At 40.2% G+C, this 13,956-nt stretch overlaps 1 long non-coding RNA gene across 1 annotated transcript in view; it reads left to right on the top strand.

Moving 5' to 3' along the window:
• The window catches only part of LOC129450975 (uncharacterized), a 415,333-nt gene that overhangs the window by 125,627 nt on the left and 275,750 nt on the right, over window positions 1-13,956 (top strand). The window lies entirely within an intron of this gene.

Genomic DNA, 13,956 nt, shown 5'->3' with positions numbered 1-13,956 from the left:
TATGTCTTTCATGGCTTTGAGTATAATCATTGGTGGATTGCAATTCACTCCCTAGCAACCGATGAGAATACCCTAGCAACCATTTACAAGAGCTGTATCTCTGTATCAGAACATCGTAGAGACATGGGGTTTGGCTCTTTTGACTCATTAACACTATTTTAACATTTTGTGACCCAAGTTTTGCCACTGCAAGCACCACTTTCACTGAATGATAACACCTTTTTTGCTGACAACTTAGAACACGTGTGTCTGGTAGCTGCGAATGACTTCACATTAAGGACGTGACATGTTTGTCCTATAGGTGCACGTGTGTTTAAGCATACATAGTCTGTATGAACCGTTTCTGACCACCTCTTTTGTTTTTGTGGATGCTGGATCAGCCTGGTCGGCGATGTCTGACGTCTTTGACGTGCTTTAATGCTCGAAACCCGGTAAATGCTGCTTGCAGCTTTAATTATTATTCAGTTTCTTGTTCTTCCGCCATTGAAGTCAATGGCAGCCCATAGAACCGAACGTAGGAAAGTTATGAAATTTGGCACATATGTAGAGGACAGTCTCCGAAGTTACTATAGCAACATTGGTGTGTCTGACTCAAACCCTCTAGCGCCACCAACAGTCCAAAAATCCACTTATGTTCATGCTCATAACTTCTGACCCGTGAGTCCTAGCAACTAAATTCTTGTTTCCTCTGAATCCTTTGCTCATGTTGATTCAATTGCACCCATGGATGTCATTTGTGTCATGCAAATCTTTCTGCTATTTTGAATTTTCCGTAAAACCTACTTTTTCGAACTCCTCCTAGAGCGTTCGTCCGATTTGCATGTCCTTTGGTATGTAGCATCTAGAGACACCCCAGACAAAAAGTTATCAAAAGCTTTTTAATAGACCAATGCGTTCTCGTATAAACTGACAACATATATGGCGGCGAGCACGCCAAAACGGACGTGAGGCCGTATCTTCGCAACACTTTATTGTATCGACACGAAACTTGGTATATGTCATAACAGTCATGACCTGAGGGTGCCTGCAACGTTTCGTTACAGCGCCACCTAGTGGTCACGAGATTCGAAAAATGCCTATTTTCGCTTATAACTACTTCAAACTTGAGCCTAAAATCATGAAGGTGGTCTTGTTAGATTTCTTGAGGCATGCCGAGTCAAACGATAGCAAACGGTTTTCGGTCGGCCATTTTGGGTGTCGGCCATTTTGAATTTTCTCATTAAGTTCAGTATTTCACAAACAGAATGGCGTATCGCTACGAAATTTGGCATGGTTGATCAGTGACATGTTCTGAGTGCACCTATAAATCTTTAGGACAGCGCCACCTAGTGGTCAGGATATGTAAATAAATTGTTTAAAATCTTTATAGCATTTGATTCAATTGCCACTATGACATAAGACTTCACTCTATTGATTCCTTGGCTCATGCTGAGTCCGACTGTACAAAATGTCTGAGTCAAACCTACTTCCTGTCGGCCATTTTGAATTATATTGAACACCTACTTTTTCGAACTCCTCCTAGAACGCTCGTGTGATTGGCTTGATTTTTGGTATGCATCATCTAGAGACACTCTAGACAAAAAGTTATCAAAAGCTTTTCGGTAGACCTATCCGTTGTCGTATAACGCATCAAAGAATGCGAGGGCGAGCACGCCAAAATGTGTTTGAGCCTGTATCTTCACAAAACTTTTGTGTATTAATATGAGACTTGGTATATGTCATAACAGTGATGACCTGAGGGTGCATGCACAATTTCGTCACACTGCCCCCTACTGGTCACGAGATATAAAAAATGTCTATTTTTGCTTATAACTACTGCAAACTTGAATGTAAAATTATGAGACCGGTCTTGTTAGATTTAGTTAGGCATGCCGAGTCAAACGATACCAAATGGTTTTTGGTCGGCCATTTTGTGTGTCGGCCATTTTGAATTTTTTCTTTAAGTTCAAGTATTTCAGAAACGCAATTGCGTATTGTTATGAAACTTGGTATGGTTCATCACCAACATGTTCTGGGAGGACTTGTAAACTTTTCGGCGCCCCCTAGTGGTCAAGAGATTTGAAGCTATATCTCTGCATCTCTTTATCGTATTTATACCAAATTTGGTGGGTGTCATCACAATCAAGACCTGAGTCCCAATTTATTGTTTGGTCAGTGCCCCCTAGTGGTCAAGTCATTTAAGGCTATATCTCCGTATCGCTTTATTGTAATTACACTAAATTTGGTATGTGTCATCACAGTCATGACCTGAGGCACCATCTATTGTTTCGGCAAAGCGCCACCTAGTGGTCTCAAGATACAAGAAAATTACTATTTTTTTCATAAAACAAATGCAAACTTAGATCTTAAATCATGACCGTCATCACGTATGAATCATTTTTTGACATGTTTGGCTTGACCCCGGTATCGCTGCTTGCAGCTATATTTATATATTAGGGGTCAAGCCACGAAGTGGCGTAGACACCTATTGTTATTGTTAGTTTTCTTATTAGGGGTCAAGCCCCGAAGGGGCGTAGAACCCTATTGTTATTGTTAGTTTTCTTATTATTATTATTATTTATCTTCCTCGTTCTTCCGCCGAAAGTCAATGGCAGCCCATAGAACCGTACATAGGAAAGTTATGAAATTTGGCACACATGTAGAGGACAGTCTCAGAAGTTACTATAGCAACATTGGTGTGTCTGACTCAAACCCTCTAGCGCCACCAACAGTCCAAAAATCCACTTATGTTCATGCTCATAACTTCTGACCCATGAGTCCTAGAAACTAAATTCTTGTTTCCTCTGAATCCTTGGCTCATGATGATTCAAATGCACACATTGATGTCATTTGTGTCATGCACATCTTTCCGCCATTTTGAATTTTTCGTAAAACCTACTTTTTCGAACTCCTCCTAGACCGTTTGTCCGATTTGCATGTCCTTTGGTATGTAGCATCTAGAGACATCCAAGACAAAAAGTTATCAAAAGCTTTTTGATAGACCAATGCGTCTCGTATACAGTGACAACATACAAGGCGGCGAGCACGCCAAAACAGACGTGAGGCCGTATCTTCGCAAAACTTTATTGTATCGACATGAAACTTGGTATATGTCATTACAGTCATGACCTGAGGGTGCCTGCAACGTTTCGTCACAGCGCCACCTAGTGGTCACGAGATTCGAAAAATGCCTATTTTCGCTTATAACTACTTAAAACTTAAGTCTAAAATCATGAAGGTGGTCTTGTTAGATTCCTTGAGGCATGCCGAGTCAAACGATACCAAACGGTTTTCGGTCGGCCATTTTGGGTGTCGGCCATTTTTAATTTTCTCATTAAGTTCAGTATTTCACAAACAGATTGGCGTATCGCTACGAAATTTGGCATGGTTCATCAGTGACATGTTCTGAGCGCACCTATAAATCTTTAGGACGGCGCCACCTAGTGGTCAGGAAATGTAAATAAATTGTTTAAAATCTTTATATCATTTGATTAAATTGCCACACTGACATAAGTCTTCACTCTATTGATTCCTTGGCTCATGTTGAGTCTGACTGTACCAAAACTGTCAGAGTCAAACCTACTTCCTGTCGGCCATTTTGAATTATATTGAACACCTACTTTTTCGAACTCCTCCTAGAGCGCTCGTGTGATTGGCTTGATTTTTGGTATGCATCATCTAGAGACACTCTAGACAAAAAGTTATCAAAAGCTTTTCGGTAGACCTATCCGTTGTCGTATAATGCATCAAAGAATGCGAGGGCGAGCACGCCAAAGATTTGGTATATGTCATAACACTGATGACCTGAGGGTGCATGCACCATTTCGTCACACTGCCCCCTACTGGTCACGAGATATAAAAAATGTTTATTTTTGCTTATAACTACTCCAAACTTGAATGTAAAATTATGAGACTGGTCTTGTTAGATTTCGTGAGGCATGCAGAGTCAAACGATACCACATGGTTTTTGGTCGGCCATTTTGTGTGTCGGCCATTTTGAAATTTTTCTTTAAGTTCAAGTATTTCATAAACGCAATTGCGTATTGTTATGAAACTAGGTATGGTTCATCAGCAACATGTTCTGAGAGGGCTTGTAAACTTTTCGGCGCCCCCTAGTGGTCAAGAAATTTAAAGCTATATCTCTGCATCTCTTTATCGTATATACACCAAATTTGGTGGGTGTCATCACAATCAAGACCTGAGTCACAATTTATTGTTTGGTCAGTGCCTCCTAGTGGTCAAGTCATTTAAGGCTATATCTCTGTATCGCTTTATTGTATTTACACTAAATTTGGTATGTGTCATCACAGTCATGACCTGAAGCACCATCCATTGTTTCGGCACAGCGCCACCTAATGGTCTCAAGATACGAAAAAATTGCTATTTTTTTCATAAAACTAATGCAAACTTAGATCTTAAATCATGACAGTCATCACGTATGAATCATTTTTTGCCATGTTTGGCTTGACCCCGGTATCGCTGCTTGCAGCTATATTTTTAGGGGTCAAGCCCCGAAGGGGCGTAGAACCCTATTGTTATTGTTAGTTTTCTTATTATTATTATTTTTCTTCCTCGTTCTTCCGCCGAAATTCAATGGCAGCCCATAGAACCGTACATAGGAAAGTTATGAAATTTGGCACACATGTAGAGGACAGTCTCAGAAGTTACTATAGCAACATTGGTGTGTCTGACTCAAACCCTCTAGCGCCACCAACAGTCCAAAAATCCACTTATGTTCATGCTCACAACTTCTGACCCGTGAGTCCTAGAAACTAAATTCTTGTTTCCTCTGAATCCTTGGCTCATGATGATTCAATTGCACACATTGATGTCATTTGTGTCATACACATCTTTCCGCCATTTTGAATTTTCCGTAAAACCTACTTTTTCGAACTCCTACTAGACCGTTTGTCCGATTTGCAGGTCCTTTGGTATGTAGCATCTAGAGACACCCAAGACAAAAAGTTATCAAAAGCTTTTTGATAGACCATTGCGTTCTCGTATAAATTGACAACATATATGGCGGCGAGCACGCCAAAACGGACGTGAGGCCGTATCTTCGCAAAACTTTTGTGTATCGACACGAAACTTGGCATATGTCATAACAGTCATGACCTGAGGGTGCCTGCAACGTTTCGTCACAGCGCCACCTAGTGGTCACGAGATTCGAAAAATGCCTATTTTCGCTTATAAATACTTCAAACTTGAGTCTAAAATCATGAAGGAGGTCTTGTTAGATTCCTTGAGGCATGCCGAGTCAAACGATACCAAACCGTTTTCGGTCGGCCATTTTGGGTGTCGGCCATTTTTAATTTTCTCATTAAGTTCAGTATTTCACAAACAGATTGGCGTATCGCTACGAAATTTGGCATGGTTCATCAGTGACATGTTCTGAGCGCACCTATAAATCTTTAGGACGGCGCCACCTAGTGGTCAGGAAATGTAAATAAATTGTTTAAAATCTTTATATCATTTGATTAAATTGCCACACTGACATAAGTCTTCACTCTATTGATTCCTTGGCTCATGTTGAGTCTGACTGTACCAAAACTGTCAGAGTCAAACCTACTTCCTGTCGGCCATTTTGAATTATATTGAACACCTACTTTTTCGAACTCCTCCTAGAGCGCTCGTGTGATTGGCTTGATTTTTGGTATGCATCATCTAGAGACACTCTAGACAAAAAGTTATCAAAAGCTTTTCGGTAGACCTATCCGTTGTCGTATAATGCATCAAAGAATGCGAGGGCGAGCACGCCAAAGATTTGGTATATGTCATAACACTGATGACCTGAGGGTGCATGCACCATTTCGTCACACTGCCCCCTACTGGTCACGAGATATAAAAAATGTTTATTTTTGCTTATAACTACTCCAAACTTGAATGTAAAATTATGAGACTGGTCTTGTTAGATTTCGTGAGGCATGCAGAGTCAAACGATACCACATGGTTTTTGGTCGGCCATTTTGTGTGTCGGCCATTTTGAAATTTTTCTTTAAGTTCAAGTATTTCATAAACGCAATTGCGTATTGTTATGAAACTAGGTATGGTTCATCAGCAACATGTTCTGAGAGGGCTTGTAAACTTTTCGGCGCCCCCTAGTGGTCAAGAAATTTGAAGCTATATCTCTGCATCTCTTTATCGTATATACACCAAATTTGGTGGGTGTCATCACAATCAAGACCTGAGTCACAATTTATTGTTTGGTCAGTGCCTCCTAGTGGTCAAGTCATTTAAGGCTATATCTCTGTATCGCTTTATTGTATTTACACTAAATTTGGTATGTGTCATCACAGTCATGACCTGAAGCACCATCCATTGTTTCGGCACAGCGCCACCTAATGGTCTCAAGATACGAAAAAATTGCTATTTTTTTCATAAAACTAATGCAAACTTAGATCTTAAATCATGACAGTCATCACGTATGAATCATTTTTTGCCATGTTTGGCTTGACCCCGGTATCGCTGCTTGCAGCTATATTTTTAGGGGTCAAGCCCCGAAGGGGCGTAGAACCCTATTGTTATTGTTAGTTTTCTTATTATTATTATTTTTCTTCCTCGTTCTTCCGCCGAAATTCAATGGCAGCCCATAGAACCGTACATAGGAAAGTTATGAAATTTGGCACACATGTAGAGGACAGTCTCAGAAGTTACTATAGCAACATTGGTGTGTCTGACTCAAACCCTCTAGCGCCACCAACAGTCCAAAAATCCACTTATGTTCATGCTCACAACTTCTGACCCGTGAGTCCTAGAAACTAAATTCTTGTTTCCTCTGAATCCTTGGCTCATGATGATTCAATTGCACACATTGATGTCATTTGTGTCATACACATCTTTCCGCCATTTTGAATTTTCCGTAAAACCTACTTTTTCGAACTCCTACTAGACCGTTTGTCCGATTTGCAGGTCCTTTGGTATGTAGCATCTAGAGACACCCAAGACAAAAAGTTATCAAAAGCTTTTTGATAGACCATTGCGTTCTCGTATAAATTGACAACATATATGGCGGCGAGCACGCCAAAACGGACGTGAGGCCGTATCTTCGCAAAACTTTTGTGTATCGACACGAAACTTGGCATATGTCATAACAGTCATGACCTGAGGGTGCCTGCAACGTTTCGTCACAGCGCCACCTAGTGGTCACGAGATTCGAAAAATGCCTATTTTCGCTTATAAATACTTCAAACTTGAGTCTAAAATCATGAAGGAGGTCTTGTTAGATTCCTTGAGGCATGGCGAGTCAAACGATACCAAACCGTTTTCGGTCGGCCATTTTGGGTGTCGGCCATTTTGAATTTTCTCATTAAGTTCAGTATTTCACAAACCGAATGGCGTATCGCTACGAAATTTGGCATGGTTCATCGGTGACATGTTCTGAGCGCACCTATAAATCTTTAGGACGGCGCCACCTAGTGGTCAGGATATGTAAATAAATTGTTTAAAATCTTTATATCTTTTGACTAAATTGCCACTATGACATAAGTCTTCACTCTATTGATTCCTTGGCTCATGCTGAGTCTGACTGTACCAAATATGTCTGAGTCAAACCTACTTCCTGTCGGCCATTTTGAATTATATTGAACACCTACTTTTTCAAACTCCTCCTAGAGCGCTCGTGTGATTGGCTTGAATTTTGGTATGCATCATCTAGAGACACTCTAGACAAAAAGTTATCAAAAGCTTTTCGGTAGACCTATCCGTTGTCGTATAACGCATCAAAGAATGCGAGGGCGAGCACGCCAAAATGTCTTTGAGCCTGTATCTTCGCAAAACTTTTGCGTATTAATATGAGACTTGGTATATGTCATAACAGTGATGACCTGAGGGTGCATGCACCGTTTCGTCACACTGCCCCCTACTGGTCACAAGATATAAAAAATGTCTATTTTTGCTTATAACTACTGCAAACTTGAATGTAAAATTATGAGAGCGGTCTTGTTAGAGTTCGTGAGGCATGCCGAGTCAATCGATACCAAAGGGGTTTTGGTCGGCCATTTTGTGTGTCGGCCATTTTGACTGTTTTCTTTAAGTTCAAGTATTTCAGAAACGCAATTGCGTATTGTTATGAAACTTGGTATGGTTCATCAGCAACATGTTCTGGGAGGACTTGTAAACTTTTCGGCGCCCCCTAGTGGTCAAGAGATTTGAAGCTATATCTCTGCATCTCTTTATCATATTTACACCAAATTTGGTGGGTGTCATCACAATCAAGACCTGAGTCACAATTTATTGTTTGGTCAGAGCCCCCTAGTGGTCAAGGTATTTAAGGCTAGATCTCCGTATCGCTTTATCGTATTTACACTAAATTTGGTATGTGTCATCACAGTCATGACCTGAGGCACCATCTATTGTTTCGACAGAGCGCCACCTAGTGGTCTCAAGATACAAAAAAATTGCTATTTTTTTCCTAAAACTACTGCAAACATAGATCTTAAATCATGACAGTCATCACGTATGAATAATTTTTTGCCATGTTTGGCTTGACCCCGGTATCGCTGCTTGCAGCTATATTTATTAGGGGTCAAGCCCCGAAGGGGCGAAGACCCCTATTGTATTTGTTAGTTTTCTTTTTACAATTATTATTAGTTATTCTTCTTCCGCCATTGCGGTCTATGGCAGCCCATAGAACCGTACGTAGGAAAGTTATGAAATTTGGCACACTGATAAAGGACACTCCAGTGTGTCCCCACAGCAAATTTGGAGTCTCTATGTCTAACCCGCTAGCGCCACCAACAGTCCAAAGTTGCACTTATGTTTTTGCTTATAACTTCTGCTCCGTATGTCCTAGAAACACAATTCTCGTTTCCTCTGATTCCTTGGCTCAAGACGATTCGAAAGGACCCTATGACGTCATTTTCCGTCATAAAATTTTTTCCACTATTTTGAATTATTCGTAAAACCTACTTTTGCGAACTCGTCCTAGAGCTTTTGTCGGATTCCCACGAAAATTGATATGTAGCATCTAGAGACACTCACAGCAAAAAGTTATCAAAAGAATTTCGATACAGCAATCCGTTGTCGTATACCGCCTTAACAAATTTTACGTAGAGCGCAAAAAAACTGATTTTAGGCTGTATCTTCGTCAAACTTAGGCCTATTGACACGACACTTGGTACTTCTGATGCCAGTCAGGAACTCAGAGTGCATGCACAGTTTCGTCACAGCGCCACCTAGTGGCCAGAGAAATGTTTTATACACCTATAACTTTGGCTCCGATTGACGTATTTTCACAGGACTTGTTTCTTTGGAGTTCTGAATAGTCGCCGAGTCCAACGATACCAAACATGCCAGAATTCGCCTTACGGTTAACCCTGCGCAGCAAAATAGCGCTTAAGAAACACACGCGAATATCTCCACGAACGTTTTTCCGATCGACTCAAAAACACCATAGGAAGAAACTACCCTTACCTTCTGAACAAAAAGTTCTATTGGCGTTATATTAAAATTTCCATCAGAAATGGCCGAAAATTGCAAAAAACGAAAAATTTACTTCAAATTTGGTGTTTTTTACACATAAATTGTTATAACTCTGCAACAAAATGAGATTTTTACACCAGATTTGATACGCTGATGCATGAGCACATTCTGAGACCACACAAAAAAAATTATATGCTTGCACCACTAGATGGCCTTATAATTGAACAAAATCTTTGATATCAAGTCAGTCCTATGGTCATACAACTTTTTCTTCACTAAACTAAAGTGTATAGTCATAAAAGTAGCTAGATGTAACACAATCTTGACCTGATGTTGCATGCACAATTTTGTCATTGCGCCACCTAATGGTTCTGAGATGGAAATATGGCATTTTTGCCTAAAACTACTGCAACAACACATCTAAAACCATGAGTCATCATGGATTATTCCTTTCATGGCTTTGACTATTACCACTGGTGGTTGCCAATTCACTCCCTAGCAACCATTGAGAATACCTTATTAACCGTTTTTGCAAAAGCTATATCTCTGCATCAGAACATCGTAGAGACACGGCGATGGTCTCTTTTGACTAATTAAACTTGTTATAACATAATGTGACCCACGTTTTGCCACTGCAAACACCACTCACATGTCCTTCAGTGCTTAATGTTCCATTATTGTCAATAACAGAAGGACGATTGCAGTAGACAAGAACTTAGATTATTTTTGTTGATAACTTTTTTGTTTTTTCATCTAAAATAATTAGGTTTACCTAGGTTCTTCAATCTGCTTATCCAATCTCAATTTTAAATCCTTTTGTGCCCTTTTCGGCTTGACCCCGGCATTGCTGCTTGCAGCTATATTTATTGTTATTCTTGTTCCTCGTTCTTCCACCCAAAAGTCAATGGCAGCCCATAGAACCATACATAGGAAAGTTATGAAATTTGGCACACATGTAGAGGACAGTCTCAGAAGTTACTATAGCAACATAGGTGTGTCTGACTCAAACCCTCTAGCGCCACCAACAGTCCAAATATCCACTTATGTTCATGCTCATAACTTCTGACCCGTGAGTCCTAGAAACTAAATTCTTGTTTTCTCTGAATCCTTGGCTCATGATGATTCAATTGCACACATTGGTGTCATTTGTGTCATGCAAAGCTTTCCGCCATTTTGAATTTTCCGTAAAACCTACTTTTTCTAACTCCTCCTAGAGCGTTCGTCCGATTTGCATGTCCTTTGGTATGTAGCATCTTGAGACACCCCAGACAAAAAGTTATCAAAAGCTTTTTGATAGACCAATGCGTTCTCGTATAAATTGACAACATATATGGCGGCGAGCACGCCAAAACAGACGTGAGGCCGTATCTTCGCAAAACTTTATTGTATCGACACGAAACTTGGTATATGTCATTACAGTCATGACCTGAGGGTGCCTGCAACGTTTCATCACAGCGCCACCTAGTGGTCACGAGATTCGAAAAATGCCTATTTTCGCTTATAACTACTTCAAACTTGAGCCTAAAATCACGAAGGTGGTCTTGTTAGATTCCTTGAGGCATGCCGAGGCAAACGATAGCAAACGGTTTTCGGTCGGCCATTTTGGGTGTCGGCCATTTTGAATTTTCTCATTAAGTTCAGTATTTCACAAACAGAATGACATATCGCTACGAAATTTGGCATGGTTTATCAGTGACATGTTCTGAGCGCACCTATAAATCTTTAGGACAGCGCCACCTAGTGGTCAGGATATGTAAATAAATTGTTTAAAAACTTTATATCATTTGATTAAATTGCCACTATGACATAAGACTTTACTCTATTGATTCCTTGGCTCGTGCTGAGTCCGACTGTACCAAATATGTCTGAGTCAAACCTACTTCCTGTCAGCCATTTGAATTATATTTAACACCTACTTTTTCGAACTCCTCCTAGAGCGCTCGTGTGATTGGCTTGATTTTTGGTATGCATCATCTAGAGACACTCCAGAAAAAAGTTATCAAAAGATTTTCGGTAGACCTATCCGTTTTCGTATAACGCATCAAAGAATGCGAGGGCGACCACGCCAAAATGTGTTTGAGCCTGTATCTTCGCAAAACTTTTGCGTATTAATATGAGACTTGGTATATGTCATAACAGTGATGACCTGAGGGTGCATGCACCATTTCGTCACACTGCCCCCTACTGGTCACGAGATATAAAAAATGTCTATTTTTGCTTATAACTACTGCAAACTTGAATGTAAAATTATGAGACTGGTCTTGTTAGAGTTCGTGAGGCATGCCGAGTCAAACGATACCAAATGGTTTTTGGTCGGCCATTTTGTGTGTCGGCCATTTTGAATTTTTTCTTTAAGTTCAAGTATTTCAGAAACGCAATTGCGTATTGTTATGAAACTTGGTATGGTTCATCAGCAACATGTTCTGGGAGGACTTGTAAACTTTTTGGCGCCCCCTAGTGGTCAAGAGATTTGAAGCTATATCTCTGCATCTCTTTATCGTATTTATACCAAATTTGGTGGGTGTCATCACAATCAAGACCTGAGTCACAATTTATTGTTTGGTCAGTGCCCCCTAGTGGTCAAGGCATTTAAGGCTATATCTCTGTATCGCTTTATTTTATTTACACCAAATTTGGTGGGTGTCATCACAATCAAGACTTGAGTCACAATTTATTTTTTGGTCAGTGCCCCCTAGTGGTCAAGTCATTTAAGGATATATCTCTGCATCTCTTTATTGTATTCACACCAAATTTGGTGGGTGTCATCACAATCAAGACCTGAGTCACAATTTATTTTTTGGTCAGTGACCCCTAGTGGTCAATGCAATTAAAGGTTATATCTCCGTATCGCTTTATTGTATTTACACTAAATTTGGTATGTGTCATCACAGTCATGACCTGAGGCACCATCTATTCTTTCGGCACAGTGCCACCTAGTGGTCTCAAGATACAAAAAAAATTGCTTTTTTTCATAAAACTAATGCAAACTTAGATGTTAAATCATGGCAGTCATCACGTATGAATCATTTTTTGCCATGTTTGGCTTGACCCCGGTATTGCTGCTTGCAGCTATATTTATTAGGGGTCAAGCCCCGAAGGGGCGTAGAACCCTATTGTTATTGTTAGTTTTCTTATTATTATTATGTTTCCTCTTCCGCCATTGAAGTCAATGGCAGCCCATAGAACCGTACGTAGGAAAGTTATGAAATTTGGCACACATGTAGAGGACAGTCTCAGAAGTTACTATAGCAACATTGGTGTGTCTGACTCAAACCCTCTAGCGCCACCAACAGTCCAAAAATCCACTTATGTTCATGCTCATAACTTCTGACCAGTGAGTCCTAGAAACTAAATTCTTGTTTCCTCTGAATCCTTTGCTCATGATGATTCAAATGCACACATTGATGCCATTTGTGTCATGCAAATCTTTCCGCCATTTTGAATTTTCCGTAAAACCTACTTTTTCGAACTCCTCCTAGAGCGTTCGTACGATTTGCATGTCCTTTGGTATATAGCATCTAGAGACACCCCAGACAAAAAGTTATCAAAAGCTTTTTGATAGACCAATGCGTTCTCGTATAAATTGACAACATATATGGCGGCGAGCACGCCAAAATGGACGTGAGGCCGTATCTTCGCAAAACTTTATTGTATCGACACGAAACTTGGTATATGTCATTACAGTCATGACCTGAGGGTGCCTGCAACGTTTCGTCACAGCGCCACCTAGTGGTCACGAGATTCGAAAAATGCTTATTTTCACTTATAACTACTTCAAACTTGAGTCTAAAATCATGAAGGTGGTCTTGTTAGATTCCGTGAGGCATGCCGAGTCAAACAATACCAAACGGTTTTCGGTCTGCCATTTTGGGTGTCGGCCATTTTGAATTTTCTCATTAAGTTCAGTATTTCACAAACAGAATGGCGTATCGCTACGAAATTTGGCATGGTTCATCAGTGACATGTTCTGAGGCACCACCTAGTGGTCAGGATATGTAAATAAATTGTTTAAAATCTTTATATCATTTGATTAAATTGCCACTATGACATAAGACTTCACTCTATTGATTCCTTGGCTCATGCTGAGTCCGACTGTACCAAATATGTCTGAGTCAAACCTACTTCCTGTCGGCCATTTTGAATTATATTGAACACCTACTTTTTCGAACTCCTCCTAGAGCGCTCATGTGATTGGCTTGATTTTTGGTATGTATCATCTACAGACCCTCTAGACAAAAAGTTATCAAAAGCTTTTCGTTAGACTTATCCGTTGTCGTATAACGCATCAAAGACTGCGAGGGCGAGCAAGCCAAAATGTGTTTGAGCCTGTATCTTCGCAAAACTTTTGCGTATTAATATGAGACTTGGTATATGTCATAACAGTGATGACCTGAGGGTGCATGCACCATTTCGTCACACTGCCCCCTACTGGTCACGAGATATAAAATATGTCTATTTTTGCTTATAACTACTGCAAACTTGAATGTAAAATTATGAGACCGGTCTTGTTTGATTTCGTGAGGCATGCCGAGTCAAACGATACCAAATGGTTTTTGG

This window comes from Misgurnus anguillicaudatus, chromosome 8 (assembly GCF_027580225.2).
Source record: "Misgurnus anguillicaudatus chromosome 8, ASM2758022v2, whole genome shotgun sequence".
NCBI lineage: Eukaryota > Metazoa > Chordata > Actinopteri > Cypriniformes > Cobitidae > Misgurnus > Misgurnus anguillicaudatus.
Note: the sequence above shows the minus strand (reverse complement) of the source record. Positions and strands in the feature narration are given on the sequence as shown.